Here is a 12602-nt window from a genome sequence, read left to right on the forward strand (position 1 = left end):
CCAAGACATATTTTAAAGACTGTTTTTAAGCAGTAAAAATGCATCTCCTTGTGTTATTCTGCTTTCCTTGGTTCAGCGTTTTCAGGGTTTTCAAATGAGCTCATAGACTTGATCTGACTCACTTTGTTCCAGGAAAGCTTCTCCTAAAAGCATTCTTGTTTCTTTTGACCTTCTTGGGATACCAATGGTAAAAATGTGTGTATGGCCAAAGCCCTTACTTTACTCTGGGCTTCAGTTGTCAACATGCTTCTACAGATGTTTAACTGAAAGGAAAACAGCTCCTGAGTTTCCCAGCCTGGAGTATGTGCCTCAACAGTAGGACTATTTCCATAGTTCCTATCTTAGGTGATTATTTTTATATTTTAAGTCTCAGAGACTCTGAAAATGGTGGGGGCAGGGAAGTGGCCTCTTGCCTCCTATAAGTTAAAGATGCTCAGGTTGGCTTCCATAACATTAAAGAAGCCAGACTGAATAAACAATTAAGTGAAGCAGGAAGTGGAAGCTAGAGCAGCATTATCCCAAACCCAGCATCACTAGTTACTGAGCACCAGCTACACACCAACTGTGTAGTTGCCAATCCTGTTAACAGACCGAACTGTATCTAGTATGGGCTTCACTGCAGCTGCCACCATATGGGTAAGCTGCTTCCCATTCTCAAGAAACTGAGACAGACAGCAGGTAAAGATCACACATCTATAAGTAATTGAACTAGGATTCAGACCCAGGCTTATCTGAGCCTTATTTATTAAAATTGAGTGATGCCAGAGGACAACTCTTTCAGCTCTGCAGAGATGTTAATGTTAGGTCAACTAGAGCATTCCAGAGCCCTAGAAACTGGGACTTCAACAATGTGGTCTTTGAAATGCTATCAATCCCTCCTTTTGTGTGCCTGGATTCAGTCTAGATTTCTCCCCACCCAGAGTCTGAGTCAGCCTTGGACTGAAGATTTAGCTTTATGTTACAGAAATTGAGTTGGTTCCCTAGTCTTTTGGTGGTCCTGCTGTATTTCTTCCTTCCCCTTTCTCTTCCCCACCCTCCTGCTATTTATTTATTTATTTATTTATTTATTTATTTATTTATTTAATTTTTTCCCTTCCCTGTAAAGAGTATTCTCTTTCAATTGTACTGGTGATTTGGCAGTGTTTATTCATTACTATAAAGGGCTTCTCCTTTTAGAAAATCAGCATATCACGGATTAAGGCAAATGTTGGAGGCAGGCCCAGGAGGGATGGCAGAGAGCCTGGGGGATGGGTTGAAGTGAGGGCTGAACACCAGCCAGCCAGGCAGGAGGGATGCAGAAAACTGGTGGAAGTGCCAGGAAGAAGGGGCAGTGAAGGGGCAGGTGTATGGAAGACTGCCAGGAATGAGTGCAGAAACAAAATTTTCTTCTTCTCTCTATTATTTTTTTCCTTTAATATAAAAGCATGGAGTCTCATATTAACCCCAGACCCTTTTCTTGTTGAAAAATGTTATGTCCAGAAATTCTGCCCTTCATTGCTGTAGTGTGGGGTAAGGTCAAGAAGCTTGCTGACTGTAGGCCACTTTGTAAAATCATATAGGGGTAGAGATAAGCACTTGATTTGCCTTGGGAAACAACAGGGAGTCGGGCGCTGTGTTTGCAATGTGTTGTAACTTGAGCCTGCTTTATGATCTCCCTTTGGGCAAAAGACTTTTTCTGCTTGAGGTGCTTTCAACTGTAGGTCTCCCTGTGTGTGGTGACCTTCTCTGGGGTCAATTCCATGTAATTGGTGGGTATTTTGAGTTGATTGTGAGGTCTCCGTATTGTGCCTCCTTTCTTTTCCCCCTTGAGAGAAAGAACAATAGAAAGAATAAGGATTTTCTAAGACTGGGGAGTAAAAAAGGTTCCCATTACACCCTGCTCCCAAATTTCAGAGCAGAACTGACAGAATCTGGGTGCAGTGCTGATGGGAAGGGAGTTTTGTTTCTAAAAGGTTCTCTTCAGCCAGAAGAGGAAATGCTGTACAATGAAGCCTCCATACGTAGACCAAGGAGCACAAAGAAATGTCTTGTGGTAGGCAGATTTCTAAGATAATGCCCACACCTCTCCCAGGTGTAATTCCTTCCCCTTAAGCATGGGCAGTCTGCTGACTTGATTCTAACCATATGGTACAGGTGACAGACAAACATGCACAGGGTTGTGTTTCCTTGAACTGGCAAACGAGAATTTGACAGGTGAACTGAAGTCCCTGAGAAGTTGATTTTACTTATTGTCATTGCTGGAATTCCACTGCTCCTGGCCAACTTTTTCAAGTAGAGATAGAGACAGACAAAGAGGGAAAGACACCACATCACCAGAGTTTCTCCTGATGCAGTGGCGGCTGGCTTCGAACCTGGTTTGCATGCATGGCAACATGGGTACCCTCCCAGGTCAGCTTTCTTGTTGGTCCAGCTTGACTTTGAATTAATTAAAGGGAAGATGAGCCCACCCCCAACCAAGAAAGCATTTAAAAGAAAGCCTAGAAATATAAGATAGGATCAGAGTCTTCTTTCTGTTGGCCTTGAAAGAGCGAATTGGCAGGATATGAAGAGTGTTACATAGCAGAAATCTGTGCGCTCTCTTCTCTAGGAAGTAAGGTCCTCAGTCATACAACCACGTGGAACTGGATTCTTTACTCAGCAACCAGTGTTCCTGGAGGAAAACACCAGAACTCAACGAGACCCTAGTCCTGGCTGCCACCTTGTTTTTAGCCTGGTTAGGGTCTGTTGAGATATGGAAACAGAAATGATATATCTAAGATATTTTAAGGTGCTAAGCTGGTGGGAATTGGGTTAGGCAGAGGCAAAAACCAAATACAGAGGCTCTGCTTTTCAAATGCAATCTCTGTGCAACTTTAAGGTGACAGCTACTTCAAGGCTTTATTCTCACTCATCTAAATGAGAGTCACAGTTGTTCTCTCTGTCAATCACCATCTGCCATGACTCTCTGGAAACCACCTCCTAGGATGTTCTGTCAGTAAGGGCTTCCTGTGAGCTTGCTTCTGGGGCATGCTGGAAGATAAACAAAGTGATGCTTTTCTGTCTCATTTCTGTACAATTATGGTATGCAAATTCCCAGGTACTTTGGCAAAACCCCTCTTGTAGGTTTTGGGGCTTTTTCTTTTTTTAAGCTGTATCATCTGTGGCTTAGTGAGGGCAGAGACATGGGGAGACCCTTTTGGGAACCCTGACTCTGTTCTGTATGTAAATCATTCAGCAAGATGCAAATAACTTCTCAGGTCTACTCTCCTCTCACCTGGCCTATATAGACATTGCCTGGGAGTTAAAAAGCTTCTAGACTTTGCTGCTTTTTTTTTTTTTAAGATTTGTTTATGAAATCAGGAAGAAAAGAAAGATAACCAAAGTATCACTCTGGTATACGTAAGACTAGAAACCTATTGGATATATATATATATATATGTCTACATATACATATATAGACATATGTATTTTAAAGATTTGTTTATGAAATGACAGAGAAAGAAAGATAACCAAAGTATCACTCTGGCACACGTAATACTAGAAACCTATTGGACATATATTTGCCATCAGGATTGTTACTAGGGCTCAGTGCCTGCATGACTCCACAGTTCCTGGCAGCCATTTATTTATTTATTTATTTATTTATTTATTTATTTAACCATAGAAGATGAGAAAACAGATGGAGAAAGACAGAGAGGAGAGGTAACTTGCAGCACTGCTTCACTGTTGGTCAAGTTTCTCCCATGTAGGTAGGAAGCAGGGACTTACATCTGGGGCCTTGCATGTGATAACTTGTGGGCTTCAGCAGGTGAGACACTGCCTCCTGGCCTTCCATCATGCTGCCTTAAGTCTCATGGTCTAGCCACTGTGCTATCTCCTGGGACTCAGGTGTGCTACTTTAAAAAAAAATGGTTTTTTTTAATTGTCTTTATTTATTTATTTATTGGATAGAGACAACCCAGAAATCAAGAGGGAAGGGGAGATAGAGAGGAAGAGAGACAGAGAGACACCTGCAGCCCTGATTCACCACTTGTGAAGCTTTCCTCCTTCAGGTGGGGACCGGGGACTCAAACCTGGGTCCTTGTGCATTATAACATGTGCACTCAACCAGGTTTTTTTTTTGTTTTGTTTTTTTTTACTGTGCTACTTTTTATTGAGGTGTTTTATTTTAAATTTTTAAACTTCTTATTAATAGTATGTTACAAGACTGTAAGATTACAATGTATAGTTCCACGACACACTCAACATCCACGTTCTGTATCCCCACTCTCCCTCCTCCCAAAGATCACCACCGCAGTTCTCACAAGTCTTACAGTTGCTTGCTTCTGGGTTTTTTTTGTTTGTTTTTGGCAAGTTAACATGAAGTAAATAAATAAATGGCTTCCAGGAACTGTGGATTATTAGGTAATTCTGTTTTTGTTTAAGGACTTTTCCACGCAGACTTCCAAAGAGGCTACACCAGTTGGCACATCAACCAGCAGTGTGGCACAGAGTTTCTTTTTCTCCACAACTTCTCTAACACTTGTCATTTCCTGGTTTGTTGATGTAAACCATTCTGTCAAGCGTGAGATGGTATCTCAGTGTAGTTTTAGTTTGCATTTCTCTAATGATAAGTGATGAGCATCTCTTCTTAGGAAAACTGTTTAGTTCTTTGGCCCACTTTCTTATTGGGTTATTTTTTGCTTCTGTTATAAATCTATGTCAATTCTGTATAGATGTTTGATATCTGTTGCTTATCTGATGTGTGATGTGCAAATATCTTCTCCCATTTTCTGGGTTGCCTGGTTATCCTTGTGTAGTTAGCTTTTGATGTGTAGAAGCTCTTTGGTTTCATGTAGTCCCATTTACTTACTCTTGTTTTCTTTTTCTTTTCTTTTTTTTTTATTTAAGAAAGGATTAATTAACAAAACCACACAATTCCCACCGCCCAATCTCCATAACCCACCCCCTCCCCTGATAGCTTTCCTATTCTCTATCCCTCTGGGAGCATGGACCCAGGGTCGTTGAGGGTTGCAGAAGGTGGAAGGTCTGGCTTCTGTAATTGCTTCCCCGCTGAACATGGGCGTTGACTGGTCGGTCCATACTCCCAGTCTGCCTCTCTCTTTCCCTAGTAAGGTGTGTCTCTGGGGAAGCTGAGCTCCAGGACACATTGGTGGGATCTTTAATCCAGGGAAGCCTGGCCGGCATCCTGGTGGCATCTGGAACCTGGTGATTGAAAAGAGAGTTAACATACGAGGCCAAACAAATTGTTGAGCAATCATGGACCCAAAGCTTGGAATAGTGGAGAGGAAGTGTTAGGGAGGTACTCACTCTAAACTCTAGTGTACTTCTGCTTTCAGGTATATATTTTGCAGTAGTTTATGGATATGTGTGAATGTAAGCTCTCTCTCACAGAAACTGGTGTATATCTAGGTTATGGGACTTTGTTAGAAAGTGAACCACCTGAGATGAAATTAGAGTGTACTATAAAAGGAAAGGTCTCACCCGAGTAATGAAGCTGAAGGGTTGTCATTCCACACGTGAAGTCTCTGGACACAGTCTGAGGTGAAGCATGTTGAGGTGGCAATCGTTGCGTTGATTAGGTTGTGATGGGCGGATGCAATATTATTTGGTATGGATTGGGAGAGGCATACGGGAAAGTGGGCCCTATCCAAGGGTTCCAGGACTGGGGGAAGTAGGGGCTCTATAGTGGAGATGTGAGGTTCCTGCTGTCTTAGGGTTCAAAAAGACAATGGATAGTTAATGTTATCATCACATTATTTGGTAATTGGGTTAACTTTGAAAAGTCCTTTTGTTAGGGTTTGCTGTACAGTATCCAGTATCTTGTATATAGCTGTGCTATTGGATGCTTCTAATCTACTGATGAGTGGCTGAGAAAGCTGTGGTATATATACACAATGGAATACTATGCAGCTATCAAGAACAATGAACCCACCTTCTCTGACCCATCTTGGACAGAGCTAGAAGGAATTATGTTAAGTGAACTAAGTCAGAAAGATAAAGATGAGTATGGGATGATCCCACTCATCAACAGAAGTTGAGTAAGAAGATCTGAAAGGGAAACTAAAAGCAGGACCTGATCAAATTGTAAGTAGGGCACCAAAGTAAAAACCCTGTGGTGAGGGGTAGGCTTCCTGGGCCAGTGGGGGGTGGGAATGGGTGGGAGGGATGGGTCACAGTCTTTTGGTGGTGGGAATGATGTTTATGTACACTCCTAGCAAAATGTAGACATATAAATCAGTAGTTAATCAATATGAGAGGGGGAAAATCAATTGTATGTCTCAAAGTTTTTCAAAACACAAACTGAATCTTTTTAATATATAGGCTGTGTATTTGATACTTACTCTTGTTTTCATTCCCCAGGCCCAGGGGGTTGAGTCTCCAAATACATCTTTGATGTGAAAATCCTGCAAAGGTTCATTGACATTTTCTTCTATGACTTTTAGAGTTTCTGGGCTAATATCTAGATCTTTAATCCATTTTGATTTAACTTTGGTGTATGGTGTTACGTGGTGGTCATAGTTTCACTTTTCTACATGTGGCTGTCCAATTACCCCAACACCATCTGTTGAAAAGACCTTCTTTACCCCATTGAATAGAATTGGCCCTTTTGTCATATATTAGGTGGTGGGCCCATTTCTGGGCTCTCAGTTCTGCCCCCTTGATCCAAGTGTCCACTTTTATTCCAGAACTTTGTGTTTTGATTACTGTTGCTTTGTAGTATAAACTGAAGTTGGGAAGTGTGATAGCTCCATATTTTTCCTTTTTTCTCAGAAGTGCTTTGGCAATTTGTGGTCTCTTGTGGTTCCACACAAACTTCTTGGACAAGTTGTTCAATTTGCTTGAAAAATGCTGTTGAAATTTTGATAGGAATTGAAAATTCTACTGAAATTGTAGATTGCTTTTGGTAGAATTGTCATTTTAATAGTGTTTACTCTTCCAGTCCAGGAACAAGGAATGTCTTTCCACTTCTGTATGTCTGTCTCTATTTCTTTTAGCAATGTCTTATAGTTTTCATTATAAAGATCCTTCATATCCTTTGTGAGATTCACCTCAGGATATTTTATCTTTGGGAGATCAATTGTAAATGGGATAGAATCTTTTATTTAGCTTTCCTTTGACTCTTTGTGTACAGAAATGCCACAAATTTATATGTATTGATTTTATATCCTGCTACTCTACTGAATTTAATAATTATCTCCCCCCCCCTTTTTTCCTTTTTTTCCAGGGTTATCACTGGTGCTCATGCCTGCACTACAAATCCACTGCTCCTGGAGGCTATTTTTTCCCATTTTGTTGCCCTTGTTGCTGTTATTGGATAGGACAGAGAGAAATCGAGAAAGAAGGGGAAGACAGTGAGGGGGTGAGAAAGATAAATACCTGCAAACCCATGAAGCTGGGGGCTTGAATCGGGACCCTAATGCCAGCCCTTGTGCTTCACACACTGTGCATATAACCTACTGTGCTACCTCCTGGGCCCCAATTTCTTTTTTTCTAATCTGTATGCCTTTGACATCTCTTTTTTCCTGCTTGGCAAAGACCTTCAGAACTATGTAGAATAGCAGTGGAGATAGATAGTGGACATCCTTGTCTGGTTCCTGATTTTAGTGGGAAAGCTTTCAGCTTTTCCCCACTGAGAATGATGTTAGCTGTGGGTTTGTCATAAATTGTCTTTATTATGTTGAGGGATGGTCCTTAATTCCAAGTTTCTGAAGGATCTTTATCATAAATGGGTGTTAGATCTTTTCAAATGCCTTTTTGGCATCAGTTGGTTTGACCATGTGATTTATATCTTTTTTTGTGTGTGTGTGAATATGATGAATTACACTGATTGACCTGCAGATGTTGAGCCATCATGTTTCCCAGGGATGAATCCCACTTGATCTTGGTAATTTATTCTCTTGATTTGCTGCTGTTGGATTTAATTTACTAAGAACATGGTCAGTATCTTTGCATCAATGTTCATCAGGGATAAAGGTTTATAGTTTTCTTTTCTGGTAGAGTTCCTTCCTGCTTTGAGCATCAAAGTGATGTTTGCCTCATAGAATGTGTTTACCCTTCTTTAATTTTCTGGAATAGGTTGAGGAGAATAGGTGTTCGTTCTTCTTTGAAAGTCTTTGTTGTTGCTAGTGATTTAATGATAATTGATAAGATTGTGGTATAAGAGGGATATAGTTCATTAGTAAACCTGCCTGGGCCTGGGCTTTTATTATTTTTTAAAATTTCTTTATTGGTTTAAGGGTTTACAGTTGACAGTAAAATACAATAGTTTGTACATGTATAACATTTCCCAGTTTTCCATATAACAGTTCAACCCCCATTGGGTCCTCCTCTTCCATTATGATCCAGGACTTGAACCCCCACCCGAGAGTCTTTTACTTTGGTGCAGTACATCAACTCCAGTCCAAGATCTGCTTAGTGTTTTCCTTTCTCTGGACTTTTATTCTTGGAAAGAATTTTGATTACCAGTAAAATTTCTAAACTAGTGATTGGCTTATTTAAGCTATCTACTTCCTCTTGGGTTAGGCTTGGCAGGTGGTATGACTCTAGAAATGCATCCATCTCTTTTAGGTTATACAATTTATCTCCATACAGATACTTATTATACTCATCTATAATTTTTTTGTACCTTCCTATCTTCATTTGTAATTTTATCTCTCTTGTTCCTGATTATTTTTATCATAGCTTTCTCTTTCTTTTTATGAGTCTAGATAATGGATTATCTGTTTTATTTGACCTTTCAAACAACCTCTTTTGGTTTCATTAAACTTTTGGATCATCTCTCTGGATTCTGTTACATTAATTTCTGCTGATTTTAACTATTTCCTTTCTCTTACAGACTTTTGGGTCTCTTTGTTGCTCCTTTTCTAGTTGACTCAGGTGTGTTGTTAGGTAGCTTACTTGAGATCATCACTGTTTGTTACTATGGGCTTTTATTGCTATAAATTTCCCTCTTGAGACAGCATTTGCTGCATCCCACAGGATCTGGGAGTTGGTCTCTTCATTTTCATTGTTCTACAAGTATTTTAAGTTCTCTTTTGATTTATTTGGTGCCCCAGATATTATTCATTATTATTGTTCACTCTCCATAGTTTGAGTGTACTTCTTTGTTTCTTTTTGTGGGAGATTTCTAATGTTACTGCCTTATGGTCAGAAAAGACACTTTTTATGATTTCAATACTCACATATTTATATTTACTAGGGATGTTTTTGTGTCTCAGCATATGAAATTCATTTTAGTAATTCTTGCAAGGCAGGTTTGTTATTTTTGGATTCAAGAATATAAGGGTGCATTCACCTTGGATTTCTATATTTTGAACATTGCACAGCTTTGGAAAACCTGCTGCTATAGTTTCTTTGAATATGTTTTCTATTCCTCTCTACCTGTCTTCCTTCTTAGGTATCCCTTTAATTCCTTGCTCCTGCCTGATTAGTATGGCAAGAAATTCTAACACTGTGTTGAATAGTAATAATGATAGTAATAATGTCTAGTACCTGATCTGAGGGGAAATGCTTCCAGTTTTTCACCATTGAGTATAATGTTGAAAGCCAGGGAATTTCTTTCTCCTTAGTGTTCAATGAAAAAAATCAAGATTTATGTCCCCCAAATTCCTCTGCCCATGTGCTCTGTTTTGTAAATACCAAAATGGTACATTCTGCCACTGAGCATGACGTCTTAAGTTTTGAGACCTTTTCCCTCACTCTAGTTTAGGCTTGTCTATACCCACTTGTGGCTAAGTGAGCTATTAAGAAATCACAGTTGTGGGGAAGAGGAAATTCTATCCTGAGTACCCAGGTTAGTTTAGTGACTTTGATGTCACCTATGGTCTCCCTGTTGCTGTTCCACCCTTTGTGGGGTAACAGGATTGGAAAGTTACAAAGTCACAGGTGTAAATTTGTGAGGGTTTAAGTCTATCCCCCCCCCCCCATAGTTGTTGTTGTTTTAACTTAAACCCAGAAGTGTTGCTTCCTAGCTACTAATGTCCCAGCTTGGCACCAGCAGTCCCTAAGTGTGGCTTTATAGTCCTTGAACTCTCTCCCTCACCCCTTTTCTGCCCATGAGCCACATGTGTGTCTGTACTCAACTGTGGCTAGGTGAGTTTCTGAAGAAGTACTGGTCATCCTGGTCATATTTTGTCGAGTTTTCAGGTGATTTTCATTGCTGTTTCTAGTTGAAAGGGAATTGAAGTAAGTCTGCTTGTTGGTATTCTTCATGTTGGTTTGGTCCCCTTCCCCCTACCTCTGAGAGATTTGGTTTGGCCTCTGCTAGTTTCGTGCCCCTCTTCCTCCCCGCCCCTATGCTAAGGAGGGCCAGAGTCCCAGCAGCAGCTGCTGGAGGAGAATGATGGAGGAGCACATGGTGTGGTGATTAGGTGTTGGACTGTTTGCTCGCTCATGAATAAAGATTAAACTGTATCTTCTCAGCCCAGCCATGTGTCCCCGAGTCTCTGTCTCTGTCTACCGCCGTGAAGCTAGCCCAGCCAGCTGGAACCCCGAACTTTAACGACAAATGGCGCCCACGTGGACCTGACCTGCGCATCCCCCCAGATAAGTGAAGACTTTGCCTACTTATCTACAATGGCCTTCTCTTCTGCTTGTGAAGTGATCTCCAAAGGCCTCTGCCCTTTCTTCAGGAGACTGTTTCGCTGTTTCTGGAACATTTATCTCTGGACCACTCTGTGGTTTCCGCCCAACGCCAGCCCGCAGGAGCCCAATGCCAGCCTGCAGGAGCCGGCTTTCCACCGCGTGGTGCAGGACATTGGGTGCGGGCTCCCTCCACGCTGCTCGGCTGCTGGGAGCAGGGCAGCAGACATGGGGGCCCATCGTGGCCACCACCCCAGGGCACCTCGGCTGCGCCTTCTACACGGCTGGCCCACCCGCCCTCCTGCTATGAAGTCTGGGCAGATCCCGGACTGCCCGGAGACCGCGGGCTCCCTGCCGAAACTGTGCCCCCTGGCCGAGATCTCCAGCATGGGTCTAAAGGCAGACGAGCTAGAATATGCAGAGATTCGTCCAGAGATCGCTACCTACAATTCCTGAAGCTGAAGTTGTGCAAGAGGCCACTGCTGGACAACGCACTCCCCGAACGGCTAAGACAGTACAGATCTAAATTCGTGTTTAAAATGACATGTCTTCGTAACAAAAGTTTTTCTCCTTGTGTATTGAAGACCATGTGTATGTGTGTGTTTAAAGTTTGGTAACATTAACTTTAAGGTTAAAAATGTAACTTTAAGGCTAAATTCTTACCAGGCAAAGTTAGATGAAAAAGGTTTTCAACGTAATTCTCATAAAGATAAAATTAACTTACATTTAAAGTCTGAGGTAAAAATTAGTTAACAATCAATATATTTTAACTAAGTTGGTCTAAAAAAAAACCTGCACACACCTAGGGTGTGTCTCCATCTTAAATGGGTGTAACAAAAGGTTAAAAAGACGTTGTTGATATGTAAAAGTCTCAAATTCCTTCTCAATTAGAAACGTTAGATTGTGCTACGGTTATGCTAATAATTCTCACGCCTGAGGCTTTTTTTATTTCTATGGTTCATGTTTGCCTTTCCACATTTTATTGTTTGAACTTTAAATAGCCTTGGAATCATGTTGGAAGGGACTTCCTATTGTAATAGAGTTATCAATTGTGGTAAACTTCTAACCTGCTACAAGTTTTGTTTCATAAGTAAGTGAATTGCAGCTGTCAAGTTCTCTACAGAAAAGCAGAATTCCGATGGCTGACATTCCCCATCGAGTCAGACGTACAACAATTCACCCCTTGGCAATTCTTCGGGGGACATCTGCTTTGGACTCGCACTTCTATTGGACTCACTGGTACACCTCGGACACTGCACAAAACTACCAGCTTCCCTTTATGCTGCTGGGTTTCTCAAAGACTGACTCTAGCCAGCTGCCTTGAAACTCTAGGCCTCACCCTTCCCCCATGCTAGAAAATGCCCGTCGAGGCAAGTAACACCCCCCAGAGGCAAAAGAACCCCCCAGAGGCAGGAAATGTTTTTTTTTTTCTAGCTGATAAAGTTTTGCCCACAGAGTTAAAAATGCCCCCCCTCAGGCCTTCCCTTGACAGCACACTGGTTCTTGTTACTCGCTTCTATGTTTCTCCATGTTTGTGCCAGTTTCTTTTTTTGAAAATGCCTGTACGATATAGGTTTCTGTTCACCCCACACCCCTGATACTGTGGTCATTTAGTTAAAAAAAAAAAAAAAAAAGAAGGGGGAATATGTTGGTATTCTTCGTGTTGGTTTGGTCCCCTTCCCTCTACCACTGAGAGATTTGGTTTGGCCCCTGCTAGTTTCGCGCCCCTCTTTCTCCCTGCCCCCTATGCTAAGGAGGGCCAGGGTCCCAGCAGCAGCCGCTGGAGAATGATGGAGGAGCACATGGTGTGGTGATTAGGTGCTGGACTGTTTGCTCGCTCATGAATAAAGATTAAACTGCAGCTTCTCGGCCCAGCCGTGTGTCCTCGAGTCTCTGTCTCTGTCTACCGCCGCAAAGCTAGACCAGCCAGCTGGAGCCCCTAACTTTAACGACATCTGCTGTTACTTCAAAGTATTTCTAGGTTATCTATCTCCTCTTTTAGCTCCCTCATTTCTTTATTGATTTTCTGCCTGGATGAT

The sequence above is a fragment of the Erinaceus europaeus genome, chromosome 16 (genome assembly GCF_950295315.1).
Source record: "Erinaceus europaeus chromosome 16, mEriEur2.1, whole genome shotgun sequence".
NCBI lineage: Eukaryota > Metazoa > Chordata > Mammalia > Eulipotyphla > Erinaceidae > Erinaceus > Erinaceus europaeus.